This window comes from Microtus oregoni, unplaced genomic scaffold (assembly GCF_018167655.1).
Source record: "Microtus oregoni isolate MIOR12 unplaced genomic scaffold, Mior012 000068F_ref0000429, whole genome shotgun sequence".
Classification (NCBI taxonomy): domain Eukaryota; kingdom Metazoa; phylum Chordata; class Mammalia; order Rodentia; family Cricetidae; genus Microtus; species Microtus oregoni.
The window spans coordinates 4,767,055-4,781,373 of record NW_024543975.1 but is presented as its reverse complement, the minus strand read 5'-3'; the positions used below and the strand labels follow the sequence as shown (position 1 = coordinate 4,781,373).

The 14,319-nt window shown below is 35.1% G+C and overlaps 1 protein-coding gene across 3 annotated transcripts in view; it reads right to left on the bottom strand.

The window, feature by feature from the left end:
- The window catches only part of Lrrc4c (leucine rich repeat containing 4C), a 1,344,378-nt gene that overhangs the window by 531,379 nt on the left and 798,680 nt on the right, over window positions 1–14,319 (bottom strand). For all 3 annotated transcript variants that reach the window (XM_041641254.1, XM_041641256.1, XM_041641255.1), the window contains one exon: window positions 2,818–2,952. The gene's annotated coding sequence lies outside the window, so the exon portion shown is untranslated. The remainder of the gene's footprint in view (window positions 1–2,817; window positions 2,953–14,319) is intronic.

Here is a 14,319-nt window from a genome sequence, read left to right as displayed (position 1 = left end):
CATTTATAGCATCCCTGGAAATAACATTGGCAGTTTGGAATTCTGTCTCCTCAGCAGTAATAAAATGAACATTTCCAAAATAGAATAAAACAAAAATGGAAGTCAATAAAAACAAAGAACAACAAAAAGAAAAAAAGAAAGGAAACAAAATGTGTAAGAGTATTTGTTTTGTTCTATTTTCCTTTCTTTAGTTCTTTGTTTTTTGATTGTTTGTTTGTTTGTTGCTGTTGTTTGGTTTGTTTGTTTTTCCTGTGTTCTAAAGAGACAAAGAAAGCATGTAGTTAGATGGAAGGAGAAAGGGGAAGGGCCTGGAAGGAACTGAGGGACTGGAAACTTTCATGAGATTATATTTTAAGAAAGAAATTTATTTTTAAAACAATCAAATAATAAATAACCTTTCAAGGTTTGGCACCATGTAGTAATATAGGCCTTTATAACCCTTTCCTCGCTAAGTCACGAGTGGCCAAATGAATAACTAACAAACAGTGCTGTTACAGTAACAATCAGTAGGATTCAAATGTAATACAAGGCAGAAAGACAACACATGTCTATTCCCAAAGGAGCAAATGACATTACAGAACAAGCTTGGTATTAAAATTTACTCAAAAGGACTCATTCATTTAATTATATCAATTACAAAATATTTTGGAAAGGCATAGGAAAAATTTTCTTAGATATTTAAGAGTAGACAAAGATAGTAACAATATGATTCATGATAGGAAACTCTGATAAAATAGGTATCATTTAAAAAGCAAACCATGCAAATGTTTTTTAAGTTCTTAAGAAGATTATCAGTAGATTGTAGAAAACATTTACCAATCATATATTTCATAAAGACTACTGTAGAATATATTTAAAAACTCACAAAATGAAAGTCTAAAAGCCAAGCAATCCTATTTGAAATTAGGGAAATATGACTATATAGCACAATAAATATTCACAATGAGATATTACTACCTTCTTATCAAAATGTCTCAAACATGACCTACGCACTTTTCCTCTGAGCTTCAAAGTTTCTTGGCATTTCTTGGCAGAATTGCAGCCCGGACACCTTAATTCCAGCTCTCCAAACTTCTCCTCCAAAATACTACACTTCAGTAACCCCAAACTCTTTGTCTTGTTCCTTCATCTATGTTGTGTGCTCCCTCATTTATTAATTATGTGATTCCTTGGAGTATATTTTTGCATTTTCAGTTTTCTAATATTTACTTAACAGATCTCAGAGAAGTTCACTGAAATACTTAACATGCAATACTCTGTACGTAAGGAAAGTAACCCAAAGGAATCACAGAGTTAGAGGAAGAATGGAGGATTAAGAGGACTGGAGAGAGTGTGCATAGAAGGTCACACTGAATGCAGTTGTCAGTGTAGAGAAGCTAAAGGAAATAATTGGCAGAAAGCAAACAAGCAAACAAACAAATCCACAGCAGAGCCTAAGTCCTTGCAGAAAAGGTTACATCTAAAAAGAAGATAAAGAACCCTGTTGAGAGTGGAGCTAGAGAAACATGGGAGTCTGTTAAAACTGCTTCTCCATTGTTTCAGTTCCAGCCCATGACTGTTGACAAGATAATCCTTTTTCTCCTACCACTTAAGGAAGAAAAGTGGAAAAGCAAACAGGCTTCAAACACTCTTGCTCATTTTGCTCATTCTCCATTCTCGTTACTGCATGGCGTGTTATGTTTCCTTGACTCTTCATTTTTAACAACACTTTGCACACTCACTAAGTCCTGTATATCTGTATGCGTATGCGGTCTATTAAACAAGTTGTCTCCCTAAATGTCAGTTAATATATGTTCTGCTGAGCTTACTCTACAGACACGGTATCATTGATGAGCATTGCCTTCTGGGAAGACTACTTCATATTACTGCATGACAGTCATTACAATACATCTCGGAGACAGCTGAATGCTGACAGAAGATTGCCTGTGAGAAACCACTATTTGGTTTCAGTTTCCCAAATAAGATTTCTCCTATGCTTTTTAAAACAACATTGGAAATTCAACAAAGTTTTTGTCAGTTAAAATGGCAACTGTTAACTTCTCCTTTATCAGGAAAGCTGTTGAATGTCAAAGTAATATGAACTTTTTCTCTTGTATCACAGTGAAAACTGAGCAAGCAGGAGATTTGCATTTCCCAGAGCTGTATGGCTTGACTTGCTTTGACTCTCAATAGTACAATATTTAGCAAGAGAGGAGGCTGCGACCTGTGCCCTTAGCCCACACAGGGTCATCTGTGGTTCCCTTATTCTTTATAGGTTCATTCAAGCAAGAACAGCTTTCCCAGTAATCCAATAGAAAATGCATTCATTCCGTCACCGCATAGTTCCCAATCAGCAAACTTCCAAAGGGAGAGTAAAGACAGTTACCTTCTCTAATGCTTTGCTTCATGTTAATGATCCCAATGTTGTCAGGGTTTCAAGACAACAAAAAGCTGGCATATCACCATTTATTTGTTCTTTTCATTCTGAGTTCTATGCAGGTCTGTTTATCACCCTTTAAACTCCCAGGGCAGCGGGTGGAAACATCTGTTTGATGAACGATTTGATGCCCGTTATTTTGCATAAATCTCTAGAAGTAAAATTTTTATGAGGCAGGTTCTTTCCCGTTTTATCCTTTTGTTACTGACTGAAGGCCCAAGTAAACAAAGTGAAATGGACAGACTTGCCATATGCCAACACGCACATGTGTGTGTATGGGAGGGAAAAGAAGCTGCCAGCTGTACCAAAGACACACTGTAATTATCTGAAAAGTAATTAACATCTCTATCGTCAATGAATCTTTGAAGGATTCTAGTGGTGTAAATTATACTTTCACATACCTGAAGCAAGTCATCTGTGGTCCAGTTTCCTGTTTGCCAAGCTTGAATCCAGTTCATTTACTGAGATACAAAGAGGTTTCAGGATGTCTCCATAGTGTCAAAACACATACATTATTTTTGTTCCTTCGGTAACTCCTATATCAAATAAAATTAAATTAAAATATATAATTAGGCTTACAGTTTAGTCAATGCTACATTGTATCACTTGTAACATCACTAGAAACCATTTGACCTCTGTTGTTCTTATAACAGATAATTATATAGAGACCTTTAAAAATAAGTCTATTATGTGCCATCATGATTTTGCATCTGGAAGGATTTTATATATCTGTATAGATATAAGAATCTGTCTAGGTCCATAAAGGATAAGATACCCTTAGAAGTTATTGATCGATTTAACCATTTTCATTAAAGTGTGCTTTTTCATTCTAATCTAAATGATGAGGATTTGACAGTGAGGAGTTAATGTGGACCTGGTTCTGTATTGGTTATTTCCCAAGTATTATTTTATTGACTACCCTTTTCCAAGCACCTCTTATCCCCAGTTCTCCAGGGCAGGGATCTCAATCTGTATTGTCCAACATTCAAAAACTTGGTAGAACCCTTAAATGGAAGGAAGATCAAGTTGAATATCAGTTAATCCAAATCTATTGCTCTCTTTCTTTGTTCAAGTAAGGGAGAGAACATAGATTATTTTATTTTACTTAAACAATAAAAATATTTTGTGCACAAAATATGGTCTAAGATAAAAAGAAACCTTAAAAAACTTTTTCCTTAGACTATGGTGAATTCCAGTTAAAAATAAGTATAGATTTATGTCATGAAGAGTTATATGTATTCCAGTAATAGACATATATTATTGCTGTTAAATAAAATTAAAATAATAGACATTTTTAACTACTGTTAAATAAAATTAGTGGAAGAGCATGGACTTCAGTCTAGCACAAAGCCTCAGAATATAAAACCAAGATGAAGTCATTCATGTTAAGCATTATATACTCAAACTAAAACTTGATAAAATAGAAAAACTCCGAAATAAGCTTGTTTTTGACAAAATTACAGGAGATCTAGATCTAATTCAAAGAGGCCCCATCCCCTGACTTATAGTAATAGGAGCCTCTTATTTTCAGTTCTCCCCAGGAGACTGACACAGTGCCACACACTGAGAAGCAGCCAGAAGGAATTTTACCTTACTTTTGCCTCTTCTTGTCCAAGCTATGTCACAAACCCCCTGTTCTTACATGCCCAAGGTTTACCTTTCTACTTTAATAGACGAAATGCTATCCAAATCTTAAACATTATTTGAAAACTGAAACAATGAAAATCATATATTTATACTGAATATGTTTAAATCCTTTTCTTCAATACTTCTCTGCTATTATGTTAAAACACTCTAACAAAAAGCAACTTAAGGAGGAAAGGGTAGTTTTCATCTATTACCTCCATTAGGAACTCAAGACAGGAAACTACAGGTGGGGATTCTGGGGAAATACTATTGAAAATGTACTCTCTCACTTGTTTTCTCACAGGCTTATACTTAGCTAATTTTTTATATTGTCCTGGACCACTGACATAGCAATGATTTCACCCATAGTAGGTTGGACCCTCCTGACTTAATTAAAAATCAAATCAATTTCACATAGACATGTTCACAGACCAATTAAAACTGTTAGTCATCTAGGTAGTTCTTTAGTCCAAACTTTACTCTAAGATGATTTGAAACTGTTTAAAGTTCACAATTAACACTAAAGGGGACAGACACATAGCCATTTGAGGTTCTCCATTACTTTTGTTTTGACCTTCAAAATATTCCATCACCAATTTGGATTCATAGGACTTATCTAATTCAACAATAAGAAAAAAAAATTACATTCACTAAAATTATTGTACTTTTAAAATTTAATATTCTTATATTAAATATTTCTATTAAGAGACTGACAACCATTATATTGCTCTTTGCCTTGTTTCTAAAGATCATGACAGAATAGGAAAAGTCTATCTCCCCAACACTGATTAGCTATTTCTTAAGGAAGGAATGACTTCCTCTTCTAAAAGACCTGTGTTTGATCCCAGTACTCACAGGGCAGCTTGCAAACACCTGGGAATCCAGTTCCAGGGATTTTTCTGATCTCTACAGGGCCTAGATAAGCACAGAGTTTGTAGACACAAATGCAAACAAAACAACTATACACTTGAAAATAAATACATGCATACCCAAATCAGAAAAAAAAATCTCCTTTTATTTTCACTGCTATTTCCATATTCTTCATCTACAAGTACTTAATATTCTTTGGAACTAATTATCACCAGTGGCTCTGTCACTGATAATTAAATTAAAAAATTAACCTTAACATCCGTTCATTTTGTAACTCTATTAGTTGTTATTTTCTCTATTTAGGAAATCATCTTTGATCATTTTAAAACTCCCTGGGTCTATAGAGTATGAAGTGTTTTTAAAGGAAAAGATTTAGCAGGACTCAAGGTATTTTGTGAGAGCCACAGGCATCTTCTACATACTTCTGCATTATTAGACACTGTGCTAGATCCTAGGGCTGCACAGTAGAAGCAGGTCTCTTCTAAATCCAAGGTCAAGGAGACTAGGTTAAGCCTCCCCTAAGTTGCCTGTAAAGGTCTTCCATAGATATCCTGGAACTAAAAGCATTTTATAAATCCTGACTTTCTTAAAACCATTTAACACATGAAAACCCGAATTCAAATCATTTCAAACCATGCTGCTATTTGCTCTCAGAACTCTCTCTTCAAACTCCAGCTAAGTAAATTCAGAAACCACATGGACCTGTATGAGAAGTGATATGAGATTACTATCTTCTAATCCTTAAAGTCACCTTGTGATGCAAGCATTCTTCCCTATTTATAGATAAGAAAAATGAGGCTCAAAAAAGTAATGTTTAAAAAAAGAATCATGGCACTTTAGGATAAAAAAGAGATAACTGTGTCTCATAGTACAGTATCCACATTTACAGAAGGAGATAGAGCTCAGAGAGATACAGAAGCCCTCCAAATCTCCATCAGTTGCTTCTAACACTGCCTTCCTCTTTCCACTTACCTGGTACAGGTAACAAAGGCGAACCTTTGTTCTATCTATAGACATCAGGGGAAAACAGAAGGACTAAAGTTGCAGGGGGCCTCAAATGTTCTCTCTGCAGCGTCATTAACCTGAGTAGTTCTACCTGTTCTGCTGTTCTAAAGACTTGTGTGTGAATACATTTCACTTCTACTTCAATATTATATGTACTTATCATTTTCATACTTAAATGATAGCATGCATTAATTCAAATTTCCAAAATGTAGAAGCTATTGTTGGTCACAGTGAAAGAAAGGATATGAGGTGGGAAGAAATATAGATTTGAGGAAATATAAATTAGAGACCTGAGAGGAGTGAGGGAAAGGAGTGTGAGTGAAAATGATCAAAATACATTGTAAGCAGGTATGAAATTCACAAATAATTAATAAAAAAATGTTATATTAAATTTTATGGCTATATTGAAATTAACCCAAAGCTGTTTCCTGCTATTCATCTCAAAAATGAATAAATAAAAGATTATATTTATCTGATTAATAAAAATGTGGACCACTCACCACATAGTATTCAAACTATGGACTCTACAGTATACAAAATCAAAAACCAATGACAAAATTCATATGATCAAAAAAAATCTTAGAAGAAACTTTGGAGATGAAAGGCTTGGAAATCATGTTACAGTTCCTTGCTTTGTTCACAGAATGATAACCTGCAGATAAGGGTGTACTAGATACCTTTGTGTTTACTCTATGTCCAGAAATACAGGCTGACATTCCCCTGCCTGTGTGCCTCACAGGACAGTAAGAGTGGAATTTCACTATATCCCTTGCAATGTGAATGACAATGTGGGCAGTGCTCACAATCTAACAGAGTAAGCTACAGTCTACTAGTGTAGAAACTTGAAGGTCAGCTTAGTCATAAGTACAAATATTAGAAATCAGAGAAATTGCATGTTTCCTCTTCCTTTGTGACTATGCTACTCCAATCTTTCTTATCTTTCTTCTCTGCATTTTCTCCCACTGTTGCTTACTTTCCTGACTTTCCTCCTCTTCCTTTGTGTGAGTAGTCTATGGCCATGAGAACTGAGTGTTTAGTTTTAACTTGTAGCATTCTGCAATAAGCACAGAAAAAGAGAGGCTGTTTATTACTAGTGTTTCTTGAAAGGTGACTGCTTCTTTCACAGAAGAAGCAATGAGAAGTTTTAAGAGCAACACAGCTATCCCTTGAAGAACTCCATTTCATTGTCCCCTCAAACATTCAGTACAGGCCCCTCACCTTGGTGTCCTCTGGTTTCAGAACCTGAGGCCCTTTAGAGACTTTTTCCCCTAGGAAATTTATAGCCTTCTGTTCCTTTCAAAGGCATGCACATTCTAAAGGAATTGTGTACTGTGTAAACCTATGCTACTTTCAGTCATTATGCAGATGGCCAAGAATATTGCAGGTTTGCACCTAAAAATGTTAGTTTTCTCCTGAGTCACAGGTATTTGGATAAGCTATTTGTTGATCTTTTTGTTAGAATAGTGTCCATATATCATGAAGGTACAGATTTGTCAAGCTTCTGACAGGAAGACAGAATTCCCCTGCAGAGCCTGGGGTTTCAGCAATGTTGAATTGCACCCTGCATTTGAATATGAATGACAGAAAGACATTCTAAAGAAACTTAGCTTTCTAATTAATCATAATCTTCCACCTTTGTGCATTTTAAATATTTCTGCATTTGTTTGTATTTTTAGTCTCAATTTGCCTACTGCTCAGTTTTTAAGGAAACAATACACAAAACTATTTTTCCTATCTTCTGTTCAATCCTCAACACAATTTAAAAGGAGTCTACCCTGAAGGAATTATAGTAATACAATATTTTGTTATTATACATAATGTGACTAGGACAATAGAGCTAATATCATGTCTCACAAATGTTTAAACCTAGACATTGAATCAGTCTTCATGTTCTTTTCCTATTATATCACAGCCCCAGTGCTTTAGAAATAGTAAGTCTAAGGATTGACCTTACCTCCACTTTTCTTTTGTAAATATTTCCGTGAATGAACACATGCTCTTTAGAATAAAATGCCAACAAGAGATTATTGTTTCCTCTCAGAGAGAAAAAAAGACTCCCAGTTAGCATTGCTGTGAATTATAACTAGTTAAATCAAAGAACTGGGACAAGGAATATTTAACACTGAAGTTTTGATAGTGGGTAGTTTTCAGAAGCACGCAGTCATAGGCATGAGCCAAGAGTCAATATTGAATAAAAGAAAACATCTTGTGGATGTGTACTGCAAACAATGCAAAATGTGTAGTTGTTAGTGTTCCACAGTAAACACAAATGACATCAGATCATTACAGAGCTTTCATAATGTTCTTCACCCAGACCTGGCATCCACATGCTTTGTGAGTTCAGAGATCTTTGTTTGGAGAAGTAGCAGAATGCTATGAGTCATCATTCAAACAATAGATCTTCTCCTCACCTTGCTCTTTAACTGTGAACTGTCTTAGTGTTACATTTTAACAAATGTTTTAGCTCTATCTTCAGGTGGATATTTTACTCCACAACAATGCTGATTCTCTTAGGAGGTCATATATCATAATTTACAGAAGCAATTCATCCCTACTCTGAGGTTCCAGGGTACACTGACACTCAAATAGAATCCATACCTTATTGTTAATAAATGTTGGCCCTTCTAGCCTGTTTTTTCTAATCCCTTTCTAATCTGATATTTGTCTTATTCTGATTTATCATGATTATTTCCACAAAACTATATATTCACTGCTTGCATATGGATACATGATTTGTAATATAGAGCATTGAAAGAATATTAATGGTGAAGATAAAAATCTATGAAAATTATATCTCAAAAAATAGTAAATATAATGGAGAATTTATGAGACCCAACTCACTAACCAAAAGGAAGATGGAATATATCATCTTCTAATATTGTTTTACTGGCTATAAATGAGAAAGGGATTTTTATTGCATTTGTGTCATCAGCATCCCCATCTCAATAAGACTTTTGACATAAACATACAATCAGAAACAGAACTATTATATTTATAATGACAATATTATATCTGGCATCTTCACTAAAAAGTATAAAAAGCATTTGTACTTGTATAACTCAATAACAATGTGCTAGTGTATTGATTTCAAAACAGGAAATGATGCCACTGTGTGCCTTGCTTTTATTTCATGCAGACCATCTCTTTCATAATATTTTGAGAAAACAAAAACATAAAGTTTAAATGTATTTATGTTATTAGTGTCAGGACTTCTAGGTCTACCTACCTGGAGAAATATCTAAAAAAATGTTAGCTTTAGGCTACTGTTCAGCATAAAGATCTCATGGTATTACACTGTTACAATTATGTTTCCAGTACCAGCTTATTGCTAAGGGGACCCATAGCTACTTTTAATTGTTCCATGTATTGATTAGTTCTATCTGAAGAAAACCACATGATTGTTTTAAGTGCTATGTGCTCATAATTAGCTCTTCTACATCATCATTTGGTAACTTTTTCACCTTGAGTTAGTGTTCTCTGAGACTGACTAGTAGAACTTATAAGATGAGAATAATGAGGTGTTTAGCTAAAATGTAAGTTATTACTATCAAATGAGATACCCAATGGGAAAAAAAGCATATTGTGTTTGACATTTTATAAGTGCTCTAATGCTGTCTGGATAAAATTATTCACTTAACCAAAATCATATTTGAATGCACTAATTGAAAAATCATCAACTGTCTGGAATCATGCATGTAAACCCTGAGATTACTTATGAAACATCTGTGTGTCACCTCTGTCATCTTCTTGAAACACAAAACTCCAACTCCAAATCCCAGTGAAGAAATGAGAAGAATCTTAAGAGCAATAAGAAAAGAATATATATTCCAGACACTTCTACTTAAACCTCATCAAAGCAAAGAATGATAAAGCAACCATTTTCTCTGAGAGGCCATAGATTGCTAGTATGTATGTTTTTGTGATTGCTTGTAACATTTGCAAGATGCCCAGCAAAAAAAAAAAAAAAAAAGTACATGCAAAATTTTAAGTAGAAAAAAAACATGATCCACTAAGATAACAATTTATCCTTTAAGCTGTCATTGTTTTAATCTTAGTGATGATAAATAAAATCAGATTCATTGCTTGAGTTATTGGAATGTTTAATAAAGATGCATAGAAGGAAAGTAAGTTCCAGAACTTCCTATTCGTGTGTGATATTTTCACTGTGTTCTGACAAACTAAGTATACGTGGAGTCAGAGGGTGGAGCCAGCCACTAACTGATCATAGAGTTTTGGAGGACTGTAGAGAAAGGATCTGGAGCCTTTTTGGGCAGAGGAACAAAGAGATACAAAGGGACTGTGGTTGCTACTTTGATTTTCTTATCAATCAGGTTTTTGACTCAATTTCTGACTTTTATTGAAAAGATTAATTAGATTTACACTTCATCTGGAGCCCAACTTGGGACTTGAAACTATGACTCTGAGGTTAAAAGAGTAAGTTCAGACTGTAACTCCAATCACAATCTATATACTCTCCACACAAAGTCATCCTTGGGCTTAGAGGTAAATGACTGAAAACTGCCTTCAGAGGACACACCAAAGGAGACTCATGGAGGTTCTGAAAGTCAAATGAGGGCACAGAGTCTTTCTTAATAATGAGGTTTAGTGTAGAAATAGATCAGGCCCTATTAGCAAGTACATCCCCCATGCCTATTAAGTTCATGTTTATGAAAAGAAGTTGCTTGGAGATATCTAGTCTTTGTTCTTTTAAAGGACTTAAACCCAGCCAAGAACATCTTTTTTCTGGAATCTTAATAGAGTTGTGATATTGTAGTGAATATTAAAGTTCTAGCATTGAACTGCCTGTGCTTCAATTCATTTCTTTTAGCAGTTAAGCAAAGTTTTTTTTAAGGGTGATGCACAATTCTTCCTGTGTACAATTTGAAACAAAATAATAATTAATTAAGAGAAAAGTGGTTGTTTAAAATTACCAAAAGTAAGTTCATTCTCTACTAGGATGTTTTCACTGTTGACTAATAACAGACATGCAAATAGGTCAGACAAAACATTGAAGTGCAAATAGAATCTGTGTGTTAGAAACACATCTGTATTTCTTCATATTTCATTCCCAATAGTAAAGAAATTGGTGAAAAAAGCAAACTGTACATCAAATTTTGAATGAAGGCAACATGGTTCACATGTGCAATCGGATATTATTTGGCTAAGAGTGAATTCTGCAATTTGTAACAACATTGATGTACCTAAAGATCATTATTTTGAAATAATTATTTCAGACAAAGGAAGAAAATTACTGTTTAAACTCACTCCATTACAAATGCTGAAAGACGCATTCTTGTGAAAGTTCTGATGGAATGATTCTTACCTGAGGTTTAAGAGACAGACAGAAGTGTGGACAAGGTTGATCAGCAGGCAATAAACTGAGAATATCTAGGAGAGTGATGGTCAATTCCTTACAACATTCTAAATCTTATCCTTCAACCAACAGATAAATGCAGGTACCAACTTTCAGCAAAAAGTTCTTTTTTTCCCCAGCAATGGGAGACCATGTCAGAAAACTAAAACTGGGTACAGTGCAGGGATCCATGGATGTTGGTGAGCCCAAATCCATTGGCTAGATCTACGTCATTTCTTTTTCATGTATGGCTCAGTGAACATTAGAAACAGAGAATAGAAACAAGGTAATTATCTGGGTACCAAGAAATCTACTGTGAAATAGTCTAACATATAAACACCGGCATAAGGAAGACTAGAACAATAGTGATATTAACAGGAACATTTTAAAGGGGAATGGAGAAAATTTTGTGGGATCCCTCTATTGGAAAAAGGCAATTATTGACTGCTAAGAGAAGGAGAATTGGAGAAATAGAGTCTCCCAGAATGAGTACAGACAACTTATTTGTTGTCTCATGCAAAGTGAACAGCTTTGAAACCATTATGCACACAGACAACAAAAACAACTCTGCATAAATGTGTGTGTGTATGTATATATATGTATATGTATATATGCAGATAGATACATGTAATAAGTAGAATAAAAAGAGAGATTATCAACTTCAGATGGGAGAGCATGATACAGATTCAAGAGGGTAGCTGGGAGGACTGGAGTGAGGGAAGGGAAAGAAGTGATATAATTCTTTTTTTATATTTAGTATAATTATTGGTTCTCTACAGTGTGACTTTTCATACCATTCATTTTTAAAATTTTAATTTAGTTATCACATTTTATTTATTTTACCTACCAACTACAATTTCACCTCCTTTCTCTCCTTCTGCCCACCCCACCTCTCATCTAACCCCCTTCTTATCCAGTCCTCCTCCATCTCCATTCAGAAAGGAACAGGCCACCCATAGGTTTGAACAAAGCAGAGCACATCAAGTCGAAGTAAGACAGAGCTCCTTCCATCAAGGCTAGGCAAGGTAATTGAGCATGGGGGAAGGATTCGCAAAGTTAGCTAAGCACCTGGGAAAGATGCTGATCTCACTGGTAGTAGCCTTCCAGAAAGACCAAGCTACACAACTGTCACATACATGCAAAGGGCCTTGGTTGGTCCCATGTAAGCTCCCTAGCTGTTTGTCCAGAGTCCATGAGCTCCCAAGAGCTCAAGTCAGCTGTCCGTGAGGTGTCCCTTGTCATAATGTTGACCTCCCTGCGCTGTACAATCCTTTCTTCTTCAGGACTCACTCCAAGAGCTCGTCCCTGTGCTTGGCTGTGGATCTCTGGATCTGCTCCCCTCAATTACTGAATAAAGGGTCTCTGATGACCATTAGGGTGGTTAGCAATCTGATTACAGTAGATGGCTGGCTCAAGTACCACTCCACTATTTTTAGGAGTCTTAGCTGGCTTCATTCTTGTAATTTCCCAAGGGTTTCCTGTGCACCAGGTTTCTCTTTAACCCTGAAGGTGGCTCAGGCCAGAGGATTTGCTGAAGAAGGCAGAGACAAGAGGATATGGAGTTCAAGGCCAGTCTGACAAGTGATATAATTTTATTTCAACCAAAAATATTGAAAAGAAAAAATATCTACTGTCTAATATGATGAATGGAGGTAAGAATAATGCACCAGAGATTTCAAACAGCATGAAAAAGGCTTGAAAATTTTTACTGTAAGAAGGTGACAAATGGCCAGGCAGTGGTGTACACCTTTAATCACAGCACTTGGGAGGAAGAGGTAGGTAGATCTCAGTGAGTTTGAGGCTAGCCTCATCTACAAAGTGAGGTCCAAGACAGCCAGAACAGTTACACAGATAACCCTGTCTCAAAAAACCAAACCAAACAAATAAACAAGAAAAAGTGACAAATGTTAAAGAAAAATATTTTAACCTGATCTAAATATTCCTTATTTAATATACAGATGCAGTAAAAAGTGAATGATATCCATTAAATGTGTATAGCACTTATGTGTTAGGTATCAGTCATATAAAATATTAAAAAATAAAAAATCAAGAAAATTCATTAGTAAAAAGAGTATAACAAATATATTAAAAAATTGAGAGTAGGTATGAAAGCATGCAGAGTGACACTACTCTTCCTTTCCTTTCATTTCTTGGAGGGGAAAGCTGAGCTTGGTGTTTTCCTCCACAAAAATTCTGGCAATTGAGGGTTGCTCAGAACATTTGAATCAATCTTCTCCTGGGAAGAGAGCCTGCTGATGGGTTACCTAATCCTGCAAAGTAAGCTTAAACTAATAGGAACAATAATAAGTGATCCTTCAATTATGTATGTTGTTTTTTATATAAAATACAAACTAAATAATTATATATAAATATTATTTAATTATAATTGTGATATATTTAATTAAAATAAGAAATTATGTATTTGAGGTCTAAGTTAGACCCAGGAGGGCTATAAGAGAGGAGGAGGTTGTGGAATTGTAAAAAGTAGGTGCAGCACTCTTGAGTTATCAAATGCTGTGTATAAATATATTCACAACTACAAAAGAGTTGAGTTATTACACCAGTCACCAGAATCACCTTTACATCACTTAAAAATTAGTATATTATTAGCCTCAAAATTAGATTAACCATTACACTCTCCCTCCCCCACACTCTCAGAGACACACTAGCACACAGAGTTACTTGTGTGGTACTAAACACTCATAAATATTAAAAAACTACTCCTTTTCTCAATTAAAAAAAACTGATAGCCCAAATTTTTTAGAAAATTGAGTGATTTTTATTTATATCTGCATAGGGAGTTAAGTAAACTTAGTAGCCATCATAACTTACATTCCTTATCTCACAATTCTGTGAATTAGGAGTATAAGGACGAGTTAGCTGGCTCCTCTGCCCAAAAGCACAATAAAGAAATTGACAAGGTCACTTTCTTCTCTGAGTTTCTTTCAATATATCTTTGTTATTGATGTCATAGAATTTCATGTGTTTATAGGATGGATGCTCTGTTTCGAACTGGCCATGAGCCAGTGGCAATTCTGGCTAGACCATG